Genomic DNA, 12,836 nt, shown 5'->3' with positions numbered 1-12,836 from the left:
TAAATTAAAGTTTATAAATTGAAAATTTAACCTAACTTTCTTGCTCTCTTCTGTATTTCCCATGCTTCTCATCTTGATGTGTTGAACCAATGATGTGCATATCTTAATGCTTGCCACCCGGTAGAAAATATTATCCAGTAAAGCCATTTTCAGCGTAGAATAAGCTTTTGTTTAAATTTCTAATGCATTTTTCTCCTCTTGAGAATATGCAGCAAAATCCTTTGGTTCAAAACCAGTAGTTACATCACCAATCATAGGAGTAGTATACACATCATCAAGACATCTTGAACAATCAGTATGTACGTATCCTAAATGTGCTCGGAATCTTGGTTCCCACTTCGCAAAGTCACTGAATTTCATCAATCGGGGACATTTGGAATGTGACCCAATTTCGGCATCTAAGTGAAGCATCTATTGCATCAACATATTTTGAGATGCCAAAGAGTAAAAGCCATCCATTTAAAAAATATGGGTTAAATGATAAACAAGTTCAAGTTAAAGATTAGAATGTCCAATAAATAGAACTTCAGGGTGCAAATTGTAACTTTTGGTAACGAATGGGTTGAAAATGATAATCGATGGTGAACAGTAACACGAATGAGGTTATAAGGTTATGGTAATGAATGGAATCAAGAATAAGTAACGAACAAAACCAAAGTTTTCACGAATGACTATAACGAATGATGATTCAATGATAACGAATCAACACACGAATGATCAAATATATAGCATAACGGATGGCATGACGGATAGCATAACGAATAGCATAACGGATGAAGTAACGAATAGGTTAAAAGATAGCATAAAGGATGAGGTTAACGGATCAATTTGTCACGAATGATGTTTCCGTAACGAATGGTTAATCACAAATAGGCTGCAGTAACGAATGAGCAGTTGGTCTGTTGTAACAACCTGCCACATGTCCAAATACGGTTATTTGTTGATAGTGAATGGCTAGATACAATATAATGAATGGTTCATTATTACGTAATGAATGAGACCTTCAAACTCAAATTTCTAGATCTACAATTCCAGATCCCAGCATTAATCCATACTAACACTAAATTATGGATTACTCGTCTGAAACACAACCAAAATTAACAATCTGTAGCTTATTTAAATCTTCTACACCTCGTGTACCGATCCAAACTCATCCAAACATCCAAATTCCGATTCAATACTTTTCCGAAATCTAAGTAACCAATAAATAAAAACCTTTGTTTCAGTTACACTCAAATCCATTCAATTATCAAACAATAACACAATTAAATCAAATTGAACCACACTTATCTCATTACAAACTGATTATAATCCACTTAAGCTTAAATTATCCATCTCAACATGATAATTGATTCAAAATTAGTATAAACAGTTTCAGATCTACATTATAACAATTAAATGACGAATTCTCAACAGTTTAGCATCATAACGGCTAACTTCACCTACACAATCGAACGCTCAGCTCTGATATCACTTGAGAGAGCTTGATTGAGCTTAACACAGATCAATTCTTATTGATAGGATCTAGTTCTTGATATGTAATAGGTGATAGATAGGTTAGATTGAACGAAGTTTGTGCGAGAAGTGATTTTGGTAGAGTCACGACTCACAACGAATAATAATAAACACTTGTTAAATTATGAAGTATGAACACCCTATATGAAGTCCATTCGTTACATAGCCCGTGACGAATGGAATCATTCATCTTAATTCTATACATAACTTAACTAGTATAGCGCATGACTCATTTATTATACCTCATTCGTCAACATTCCATGACGAATGAAGAGATATTCATAATGATTATGTCCATTCCTTAAACATCCTTAACGAATGGACACTAACTATAACTCATAGGTTCATTCGTGAAATGTTCTTAACGAATGAACAATTAAACATAACGAAGGGGACTAGTGTAATTACCAAAATGTCCTTTACACTAATAAAAATAAATTACAATAAATTAGATAGACCGAGACGACCAAAACGGTGCACTACAAAATGTTGGTGAAACCAAGCGTTAAAAACTAAAAAATAATTTTGTCAAAGTCACGATTAAAAAGACTAAATATAAACATAGAAAATATCAAAACGGCATTTATTCGGTCGGTAAAACTTATGGAGTAGGTAAAAATCGAGTGTTGAAGATCCTGGGTGTTGCAGTGGTGAGTCAACACGAATTCGGATAGTTTCGGTTATGTTTGTTACAGTACGGTATAAACAACATTGGTGAAACATAAGCGTTAAAACGCATGAAATAAATTCTTCAAATTAACATATAAAAAATTAACATTTAAAAATTTAAATATGTATTTAAAACGAAGTTTTTTCCGATCGGTAAAGCCCCAGCATTGGTAAAACCGTGCATTGTCGGTAAAACCCGAGCGTTGCGGCAGTGAGTCAATGCAAATTCGGTTCGTTTCGGTTACATTTTCTATGGTACTGGAACTAAAAAAGGTCGGTAAAATCTGAATGTTGTCAGTACCGGGAGGCGCGTTGGTAAAACCTGGGCATCGGTAAAATCCGAGCGTTGTCAGTCACAGCGTCGCGGCGGTTAGTTTACACGAATTTGGTCAGTCTCAGTTACGTTCATTACAGAACCACAACTAAAACAAAAGAGAGGGTAAAATCTGAGCATTGTCGGTCTCGGGTGTTGCGGTGGCGAGTCGATGCAAAATCAGTTAGTCTCGGTTACGTTACTTACGGTACCGGGCATTGCGTTGGCGGTAAGTCGGTGGTGAGTCGACACAAATTCGGTTGGTCTCAGTTTCGGTTACGTCACTTACGTTACCGGGCATTGCGTTGGCGTCGGCACGAATTTTATTTGTTTCAATTACATTCGTTATGATACCAGAATAAAAAAGAAAAAAAATAACCAACTTTATCCAATGCATGACCGCCACTTGGCCCAATAAGATGCTTAGCGGCACTAAACTTCTATTTTATATATACAGGATAATATTTTACTTTTACACCCCATTAGTTCATCTACCTTAACTTTTCTTTAATATCTATTATTAGAGCATACGATATAATGTGAGTGTGTATTAATGGAGGAGAGAAAATAGGAGTATGCATGTGCATGAAAATTTGTTGTACCGCATAGTTGATATCGGGGCGCATAAAAGTAAAATATTGTAATGCCTTGGCCATACTCCAATACAGAGTGGGATCTTCAAAGGGTTTACTAGAGGCGTAGCCTAATTTAGCATTTGTGTCAACCGAGGTAGCAATAGGATTACATGACTACATGTTGTCCCGTTTTATGATATCTTGGGCATACGAGATCTGAGTTAAGAACATTGTGTCACCCGTTCTCGTAACTGTAATACCGAGAAATTAATTGAGTTGACCAAGATCTTTCATGGAAAACTTGGTGGCCAAGTGTAAAAGTAATTCTTTACGTAGAGCATCTGAGGAGGTTGTAAGAAGAATATCATCGATGCAAAGAAGAAGATACAGAAAATCATTGCCTCTATGAAGAATAAATTACGAGTTGACACACCCATTTTTCTGAAATCCCAACTTTGAAACATAATATGTGAACCATTGATACCACACCCTAGGAGCTTGTTTCAGTCCATGCAATGATTTCTTCAAGTGACATAAGTGGTTTTGGTAGTTTTTATCGTGAATGTCCATTGATTGATACATATATATTGTCTCATTCAAAGCACCACGTAAGAATTAGTGACATCTAACTGGTGGATTGACCATAACCGAAATAAAGCAATCGATAAGACGGTTCGAATCATAGCTAGTTTGACAACCATGCTAAAGGTCTCCCCACAATCAATACCAACCTGTTCAGAGCGGCCGTCACAAACCAAACGGGGCTTTATATAGCTTAAGTATGCCATTCGCATTAATTTTATGTTTAATAAGCCACATGCTACGAGTTATATTCATCTGCGGGTGACGAGGGACTAGCTCCCGAATGTCATTTTTAATAAGGGCATGATACTCGTTGTTCATGGAGTTGTGGCACTTCGGAAAAAACAATGCAAGGTGATATTCTTTGGTATGGGTATAGGGGTTGTGGGTCATAGACTAAAGATATTCTGGGGTTTAATTATCCCGTCCATAGCGCGTGTGCGCATGGTACGAGTAGTAGGTGGTGGAGGTGATGGCGATATATTTGTAGTGGGAGCCAGTATTTTTGTGAAGTTGGAAGGGGATGTGAGGAAGTGGGTTGCTTAAGAGAGAAGATGGAATTAGTTGGGGAGGCCGAAGGTGAAGAGTGGGCCGTATGGCCGTCCCTGAGAAAGCATTGGTTTTCAAAGACCCTGTGCGAGGAACTAAGAATGGGCCCTTATATAAATTTATATATATATACATTATGTAATCGCTAATAGAACGATAATTGTTATTTACATATTAACATTAAACAAAGAATATTATTGTAGCAAAATAGTTTATTTTAAGTAGTTACACGAACCATGAAATTCTAACCCAAGTCATTCAAGGTTATAAATTATTTCATTTTTGTGTGTGTATATATATATATATATTTATATAATGGTTATCGTATATCATCTTTCAAAACCATGTTTAATAAAATAATGCTACCAATTATTTTTAATAGAAATGTGTAGTCAAAATAACTTTATAGGAACTTTTTTCTTTATAAATGGCATAATTGAAATAGTTAAATATGAGTTTCTTATTTACTTAAATGAATTATTCATTTATTAGTAATAATTAACATTTATTAAATTTAGGAGATCTTAAGAAAAACAATTATTTTGATTATTTAATAAATAAAACATATAATTATAAAGTTACTATCGATAGTATATCAATTTTATAAAGCTCTAATTGTGAGATCAAAAACAACTCATTGTAGCTAAATATTTACTTTGTGGAAAATATAATTTACAATATATAACTAATCTATGTAATTTATTTTAAAAAAAAGTAAAAATAATAAATAAAGTGGTTTGAATAAGTGGAACTATCAGTTTTAACTTTGAGAACCACACGTTTTAGCTTTTCTAGACATTTTGCATTTGGGCCAAGCCCAATTAAAATATTTATATAGGTTTGGTTATTAGTATTTTGTATTTATGGATTATTATATAAAAAACTCATCGGCCCCTATCGGAATTGGGCCCTGTGCAGCTGCACAGCTTACACAGGCCCAAAACTAGCCCTGGTGGGCCGGGGAATGGTTTAATTGGTCTATAGGATCCATAGAGGAGTGGGTGGGGTGTTTAGTTAGTGTGTTGAATCATGGGTGGTAGGAGTCGTGGTAGTAGGGATATCGGGCGACATAGAGGGTGGTTGGCTTGTAGGTCCACAAAATACCACAAGTAAGGGTGAGGAGGGGTAGATAAAAATCCATAATCTAGTGGAGAGGTTGGGGGTGTAAACGTTTGATAAGAAAATGAGAATATAGACTCATCAAAAACAGCATGTTGGGAGATGGTGATCTGACAAGTATTTAGATTAAGGCATTTGTATCGACGATGATTAGCGGGTAGCCAAGAAATACGCAAGGAATGCAGCGGTAGGTAAGCTTGTGTTGGAGAGTGGAGGGGAGAAGGTGTAGCATAATGATTCCAAACACGGTGATGTCCGTAAACGGGGTGACAATAGCGAAGAAAAAACTTGATGTGTGCTGCGCGTGCTAGTAAAATGATAACAGATTGGATATTTAGCTTTGCACAAGATCGTAATTTAAATTTATAAAAGTGATTACTACTAAAACTAAACACACACAAATAGGCAAGTGTACCTATCGTATATGTAGAATAGTATTGGTAAGAACCAAGTATCGATCCGTGGACACAAATGTTTCTAATAATGAATCTTTGTCTTAGTTTAATCGAAGAGTTTTAATCATTTTGAGGTAGATTTTTAAACGTTTATAAAATAGAAATATAATATATATATATATATATAGGTGACAAGAATAGCAATTTAATTGAGTAATTCAATTATATGAAGGCTTACCATCTATTATCAAGAATCCACTCCATTATTCCTTGATGATTAATAGTTAAACATGTGATAAACTTGTCCTAATAATATATGATAGAATAGTCCTTCATTTCTAACTGAACATATTCTACGACATAAAAGAAATTAACATGAGCATTTTAAAGTCCATCATTTCCTAATGTCATGTTACCACGAGAATGTCAATTTAAGTAGACAAGAAGTTTGGTATAGTAGAACGATTAGGATTGACTTCGATTTCTCAAATACCAATCCTAACAACTTCGAGTGATTGTAGTTAACTCACACAACCTCCCCTTGGTTGATTAGATTAGATTATAATCACACATTCCATTAACATATGATTTATTTAATTAGCATGATAACCTAAGAAATCGTGTTAACAATGTTATTTTAGAATTATCAAAACTAGAGAAATAGATCATAGATTATATCTCATCATTTCTAAGTACAACATAAGGATCCATGTTTTATCTTGAATAAAGTATCAAAGTATTCTTTTTACCATTTCTAGTTTCCAAGAATATGCGTTTCCATGAATGATTGTAAATCATCAACCTTGATGTATTGGATTAAAGTGATAAAACATTTCTTCATCAATGGATAATTGCAAAATAACCATGTACTATACCATACTAAACCACATATTTCATATAATCATCAAGTAAAACAAATCTTCTTCATAGATTATAGATGGTAATAGGAGTTTTAGCTCATAATGAGCATTGTTATGAACATAAGAGATGATGATAACAAACACATAATTAAACGTAGAACAATCTAACCAAATGTGGATGATCTCCTCCCATAACGATAGATTATGATGGTGTTGATGATCATGGATGATGATGATAACCTCCAAGCCTTCAAACTCCTCACAAGATCTTCAATATGAGTGTAATGTGGTTGTTTTATAGTGAAAACCGTTTAGAGTTGTTATTCAAGCACACTTCTCAAATGACACAAGAGCCTCTATTTATAGGCTTTCTAGAGAAAAGAGCACGGCCCCGTGCTTTATTAAGCATAGCCCCGTGTCTACGTGTCCCAGTTGCATGTTGTCAGATCATACATGATGACTCACCACGGGGGTGTGCTTTTGGAGGCACGCCCCCGTGCTTTTATTGACATGTGCTTCAATTGCTTTCTTATTTATCTGAAGGTAACCACGGCCCCGTGGCCGCACGGCCCCATGCATTTATTAACATGTGATTAAAATCTAGTTTTTTTGTCTTTTCTTGTATCAGAAGCATGGGGGCGTGTTTCTTGAGGCATGGGGGTGTGTTTCTTGTTTTTCTTATGTTTTCTTCCGTTTTTCTTCATCTTTTTGCTTGTTTCTTTGTTTGAGGCCTGGTTATTCCTGAAATTACATTTTATTATTGAACCTTGCTTGTCCTCAAGCAAGCTACTTGTAAATATTCTCTAAAAATAGCAAGTTAGGACCATATCTTAATCGCCCCCAAAAGAGTTCCAAGAAAATGGGAACAAAATAACCAACCTAAAATCATAAGAATATATGTAGTGATATATAAAAAAGGCAATTTTGCTTTTATGAGCTTCTGCTTATGCAAAACGTCATATTCTCACAATGTTCACTCACTCTCAGTTTCATATCTGATCATACCTATGATGTATGTATGTGAACACTCTTACTCAAAACGCGACCTGTGAAAATAAGCTTGTAACAATTTCAAATCTCCACCTTTGTGAAGAGTTTTCATAGATTAGAAGGTAATATGGGTTGGTTGTGTAGGGATTTGGTTTTTGGTTTAAGGGTTTAGGTTAATAAGGATGGAATTGGTAAATACAACTTTTGTTGGTTCTTGGGAATCTTGAGATGTCTTCGATGTTTAGCTCCTTGTTTCCCAAAAATTTATTTTTTATTTTTATTTTTTTTAAACAAACCTAGTGACTCTTTTAAGGTCAGATCATCAAGACCAGTTTTGTCGAGGATGTGGATAAGTTCTTCCTCAATCCTGTTCTGAACATAACTTCCAACTCTAATGGATCGTTCGGCTTTAAGCCTAATAGCCCCCACCCTCATTAGTTTGGTATATTCATGCTGAGACTGAGTTTGACTTTTTCTTCATCGTCCTTTGTGGGATTAGTTTCCGCATGCTAGGCATCGTTCGTATTTTTTTGCTCTTTCATTCATTGCGCTTTTGGAAAGTCCACAAAATGCTGGCCTTTGTTCGTCTTGGCGCCACTTTTTCCTCACCTCATTGCTAAAGAGAAAAATTATCTCCCTAAGTTCTGGAGGCAACCTAGGTTTTGCTAAATGTATGCAGCAAAGGAAATTGAAATCGAAAGAATGCATTTCCAGTTCTTTATGGTCTGCCGGTAAAAGACCAGTGTTGTATTTTACCGGTGACAGGGATAAGGTGGTGTGGTAAGGTATTCGGGTTTGTAATTTGGAAAATGGTTTGTTGGGATTGTGAAAATATTACCTTCTTCCTTATACAATGCTTCGTGCGGTCTTGAAATGAATAATTGCGACAAGTTCTAATTCACACGAAATATATGATTCACTCAAAGCTTCCGAAAAAATATTTATATGGTATGAGGTTTATCTCACAGTAACGGAGGAATTGGGTATAAACGCCATATTTTGCATAAATTTCTTCTCAATATTACAAAACGTCTTTTTATTTTTTTCACTTTTGTTTTTGTTATAATAGATTTGTAGTTGGTTAATTGCAAAAAAAATTATTGGATTTTTCTTTTGGTTTTTTTAAAAATGGTCTTTATTTCTATGAAAATTTTGTTTATTAGAGAATCTTTTATAATTAATTGAGCAAGCAATTGATCAATTAATTCCCCTCCCCACACTTGAATCTCACATTGTCGTCAATGTGAAAAGATTCATAGTAAGATTAAAATTTAATTAAGTATGGTAGGTTAAAATGGAGAGGTACTTCCCTATGGTTTTAACGAATTTTCGACAGAGCGTCCCCTGTTTTTCGTCCGTTTTCCTGTTTTGTACATGTATTATGTAAAACTGCAAACAATCACAAACAGCCACGCATAATATTTACTGAAAATTGGGTATGGAATCATCCATTCCCTGCCCAAAAGGACTAAATAAGTACTAGTAGAATGTCTTGGCACCCACAGCCATAAAAAGTGTCCAACCAAACAAAAAAACGAAAGACAGAAAGTAAATTCTTTAAGCAAACATAATAATAATAAAGTCATTTAAATACTACCAACCCATGCATGCCCATACCCTGACCTACCATAGCCGCTGATCATCAGTTGCCCGTGTCTGGGTCGAATGGTCCCCACTGCCTGTCCATACGATAACCTAGACGATCAATCTCTCGCCTCGTCTCGGCATACTCGGATGCCCGCTGTGCATCCGAGGCAGCCATCTGTTATGTGATCCTGTCAAATGAGGCGGTAGTGCTTGCTGAGAACTGATCAATCAGGCTGTATAGGCCCTCGAATGATATCGGCTGTCACGTGATGAGCTGGGGCCGGCTCCTGATGAAGATGGGCCTTCCTGCTGATGTTAGGTGCGACGACGGTATTGTCTTGCCGGTGATCCTCCTCCTCTTTCTGATACGTCCTGGATCATCATCTCGGCTGGGTCTTCAGGATCCCAAACCTGATTCAGTGCATCATGAAATCTTCAAACCGGTGGGTCTCGGCCGATCTCTTGGGCCATCTGCATACTGATACAAAAACCAAGGTTAAGAGCAACTGGGTCTGGGCTACGGGTTCCCTCTCTGTCTACATCGTAGGCTCCATAGAGATTATATATCCAAGGGCCACCAAAGATCGGGGTGTTTCGGCTTTTGGCATTGGCATTTGTTGTGAAAAGTTTGCAAAACAAATAGGTGATATCGCATGGTACGTCATTCTTCATGCAATATAGGGCCCATAAGTCCCTCGGGTTCACAAATCCCTTACTTTGGCCATGAGCAGTGACGTTGTGGCTAAGAAACCGGTGAATGTATCTCATAAATGGGTCACGTAGAGCCATGCTCTTTGAGCTGCTTTCAATGTAGGTCTAGTCTTCGTAGCTCAGTTGTTCCCATGCCTGTAACCGTGTGTTCCTAGCTGCTGCATCTTCATCACCATCTTCATCTACGAATGTTGTTATGGCTTTGTACCAGACTTCACTGTCTGTTTCCTAACTCGTGTAAATCCCCAAATATAACCCTGTAACCGTGTGTTCCTAGCTGCTGCATCTTCATCACCATCTTCATCTACGAATGTTGTTATGGCTTTGTACCAGACTTCACTGTTTGTTTCCTAACTCGTGTAAATCCCCAAATATATCCCAAGTTGGGTGATGGATGTTGTATACCACTCACCCCCACATCTAAATTCAACAGCTTCTTCATCCCACATGTCCAAATTCTTTGACTTAAAAGATAAGGATGCTAAAAATTCCTTTTTCAACTCTGTGTTAGCTTCCCCTCTTTGATTATAAACTCGTTTCCATGGTCCTTTTACGATGGACTTATACCTATTCCATCGGTTGACTTGCCTCAACGTATCTCTGCAGGCATAGAAGTTTGGTTCTGGTAGTCGTCTGTTGAGGTAAGTCATTCTCGCTTGAGCTCTTCGGTCCCGTGCATCACATCCAGGAAAGACTAGGAAAGCATGTACGCCATCACCATATTCGGCCATCTGCAATTTGTATCCAAATTAGTCAAAATTTTAACAAAATTCTCACTGTTGGAGCAGAAGCAGAACCACGGTGTCGTGCTTTTAGAAGCACGCCCCCCTGCTGTTGTTCGTCAGTTTCTTCCAATTTTGACTTTCTGTTGACCTTTGTCTGACAATGACTCGTGTTTTTCAAAGCACGGTCCGTGTTTTTAAACCTAATTTCAAACTTGTCAATTGGGTTTTGTTAAACACTTTACCCGAGATCTGAACCTGAATGATTTCTTCCAACCAATCTTAGTTTAAAACCTATCCAACAATTCATTATCTTAAATCAAACCGAATAACCCATCTATTTTTCGGGTTTAAACCCGATTCAAACAATTGGTGAGAGTTGGGGGTTAATCTAAACCTAGAAAGATGAAATCGAACAATAGTTTTGTTAAATTAACATACCTTTGGATGGAATTCAAAGAATCGATGCAAAGATTTGTGAAATTGGTGAAAGGTCGGCGGTTTTTGGTGTTTAGAACGGTGTGGTGTTAGGGTTAATTGTTTGGAAAATGTTATTTTATTGGAAAAACTCGTAACTGTTGTGGACACAAAAGCCCGGTACCGGGCTTTATGAAGCACGGCCCGTGCTGCATGAGGCAGTCAGTTTCTTTTTATTTTGCTGTTTATTTGTCAGGCTGATTCATTTTTTTAACTGATTTTTCTTAAGGATTAAAGTTAATATAAAAATTAAAAGTCCTATTTTTCATTAAAACATAAAACATAGTTAAACATAGAAGTAAAGTACAATAACTATCCCGAATCACAAAACATAACACTAGCAACATTAACTTTTTAAAAAGACAAAGTCAAAACTTCAATGACCACCATTCCCGAACAGGTCTTGAATGTGTGGTGGGGCTCGTTTAACTTCCAAGAGCTCGGAAAGCTTTTTATTGAGCTTCGCGATCTCCCGGTTATGATAGTTGAGCTTGAAGGCAACATCCTTGTTGTGGCTATCCATAACATGGAAGTTCTCGAATCGCAGTAGTTCGACTTTGTTGATCGGCTCGATTAGGCGAGCTTCAATTTGGATGTTACTTTCGACTTGGTCTCTCACAATGCATTTTCGCCTCATGATTTCTTCCTCAAGGTTTGAAGAAGAATCACATTGCTTGCTTTTCCTCACTGGCCTGCATTCAACTTTCTTACTTTCCATTTTCGTAAACTTGTGTTTGGTGTAAATGGAATAGTGAGTTTTTTGCATGTATTATATAGAGACTGGAAAGTCGAGCACGGCCCCGTGTTTCTTGAAACACAGCCCCGTGTTGCTAAGGGAATAAATGTTTCTGATTCAGAGAATTGTACGAAGTCAGCGCATATCATGCTGAAGATTCTAAGGTGACCACGACCCCGTGCTTTAAGAAGCATGACCCCATGCGTTTTGTCACTGGAATTTTCTTTGATTTTTCAGCCAAACGCGAGAGACGGAATTTTTAGAATGATGTTTAGTATGTTATTTCAAGAGTTTGATCATCATAAAAATTACTTTTCATTAAAATTAAAGGTCCTAAAACAATTATGGGATAAGCCCGGTTTTCCTAGAAACGTAATATTACTCGAGTTAAGCCCGAAGATCCTAGCACAATGTGCCTAGTGAACTTGTTTACACATGGAAATAGAAAACTAAGGTTCCTAGATTTCTCCGAAAGGTTCTCCTCCGCCGAATGGTCCTGGTGGTAGAAGGTACGTGAAACCGAGAACTTGAAACTGGAGTTGTTCATTGATGTCTCGAAGTTCCATTTTCATGTTTCCACTGATTCAGTGAGTTGTACTAGGCGCATTTCTGCGAGGAGATTCATCTCGGTGAGTTCTTTGACGGGTTCTTGAAGTTTCAAAAGAAGCTCTGTTTTGGATCCGTGTCGGGTTTCGTTTCTTGGTTGTCGAGGAATGGGAATTGCTTCACTCATCTCAATATGCATGATATTGTTTTTGGTTTGGGTTGGTGCAAAGAATGCATTGGAAAATGGTGCCTTTTATATCCAACCAGAAACCAGGCACCGCCCCGTGCTTTTGGAAGCACGCCCCCGTGCATTTGGTCTGACAATTCTGTTACAAACCAGTCTGACTGAGATTTTTGCAGCGAAGATTCCAGCCCGCACTTTGTGGAACGGGACCGTGTTTCTAGGAGCACGCACCCGTGTTTCTAAAATTTTAAAAAAATCATGAATTTACAAAGCCTAGTTTAAGAAGTTCTTGGCCAGACCTTGTTC

Source organism: Bidens hawaiensis, unplaced genomic scaffold (genome assembly GCF_021521415.1).
Source record: "Bidens hawaiensis isolate Kalapana, Puna unplaced genomic scaffold, B.hawaiensis_p1.1 tig00006635_1, whole genome shotgun sequence".
In the NCBI taxonomy this organism is placed as follows: domain Eukaryota; kingdom Viridiplantae; phylum Streptophyta; class Magnoliopsida; order Asterales; family Asteraceae; genus Bidens; species Bidens hawaiensis.
This window is presented reverse-complemented; position numbering follows the sequence as displayed.